The sequence below is a fragment of the Nanorana parkeri genome, unplaced genomic scaffold (assembly GCF_000935625.1).
Source record: "Nanorana parkeri isolate BGI_ZX_2015 unplaced genomic scaffold, ASM93562v1 scaffold72, whole genome shotgun sequence".
NCBI classification, from domain to species: Eukaryota; Metazoa; Chordata; class Amphibia; order Anura; family Dicroglossidae; genus Nanorana; species Nanorana parkeri.
The window spans coordinates 1,196,140-1,197,849 of NW_017306340.1; positions in this window are offsets into that span (position 1 = coordinate 1,196,140).

The following is a 1,710-nucleotide window of genomic DNA, read 5'->3' on the forward strand; positions in this document are numbered from 1 at the left end:
AAAAGGAGAAGACGTTTATTTCACGTAGCTGGTACACTCGGCTCTTTCAGAACAATTTTATAGACCAGATTGTTCACTGTCCCTATTGTATATTAGCATAGTCGTCCATAAAACCTCCCTAATGAGCTCAATAAAAACTAATTCCGGAGATGAGCAGTTTTCAATTAAAGAGTCACAGTCCACTCTTGTCTTTATACCGTTTCTGCTGCGCCACTGCTGCAGCGCGCCATCAGTGGAGGGACTACACATAACAGCATGGCAATCACACTACTATACAACAACTGAACATTTTTTTTGAAGAGCTCCCTTCATAGACTTGCCACAAGTAGAAATATGATAATTAGGGAAAATTCGTTAAATTAAATACAGTACAGTTCAAATTATTTAATTCCAGTGTAAGAGATTGTTATAAGTGATGTTTAAAATAAGAATAACAAATTTACGTAATTAAACATCTAAAATAATTAGGTTAGGTTTTATAACGCCTAGATAAAGGAATGCAGGGAATATTATATCACTTATGTAAGTAAACACACACAATACAGATAAATATAAAACATATTTTTAAAAGCATATGAGGGGAATTTATTAAATAATTGTCGGTAATAAATAACACACGTCCCATAGTGCGACAATAGTTAGGTAGACATATGGTGGTTGCTATATGTATCTAATACAATACTTTGTTGTTTACACAAATAACATATTTTTATACACTTCAATCAGCCAATCAGGTCGATGAAATATGTATTACATTATTTTAAAAGGTTTGCTTTGGCAGAGGAAATTAAATCACTCGTTTAAAAAAATGAACCCTGTGCTATCTTATAAAGGTCGCAGCTATAGCTAAAGAGTAGCTATCAGTAATAATGATTATGGTAGTGCGACACGTAATAATGGCAATAAATGTGCCTTGGACAAAAGAGAGGGCTGTGCAGTTTTGTTATGTGGATGAAGAGTCCCTGTCACTGCAAATATGGAGGAGGACGGGCTGTGCGGCACGCAGGAATAGCACCCCGGGGACAGACAGCCAGCCGAAAATATATTTATAATCCATGTTTGTTTTGTCTGTCGACCACATTTCTTTCCACTGTCTTTTTGAAAAACTTTAACATGTAATTTAATTGTACTTTAATATAAAAGTCACCAACAGATAAATCCTTAACGCGAATAAATTCATACAAAACTACAAAAGGGAAATTATTTTCACCAAATTGTCCTTATTAACTAATCAAATAATAACTTTATTATTTACCTCGTGTCTTGTTGGCTAATATTATAAAACACCCTGAAATCATCAACAGCCTCACCATAGAAATGTCAATTTAGTATTTAGCACAAGATATTCATCTAATTATCATGAAAATAAAACTGATCGATATTTTAATTCATTATAACTGGTTACAATTTTAAAGAAGGCGTATCATTATATGTGTCACTTTATTTCTTTGTGGTATTTTTACGTTTTTTATTATTGTAACATCTATATAGAATGAAAATATCATTAGACCAATATTACGTCATTGCAGTATTTCTGGCCGTTCTAAAGTTATTATTGGAGCTGATTATTTCTCTGCATATTTCACGTGCGACTTATTTTTGCTCCACAATCCCTCATCCTTGGAATTAAAGCAAGTATTATACATTTATTGTAATATTCAGCTTGGGACAAGATAAGTAATATGTGCTTGCTATAATACCTAAGCCTAG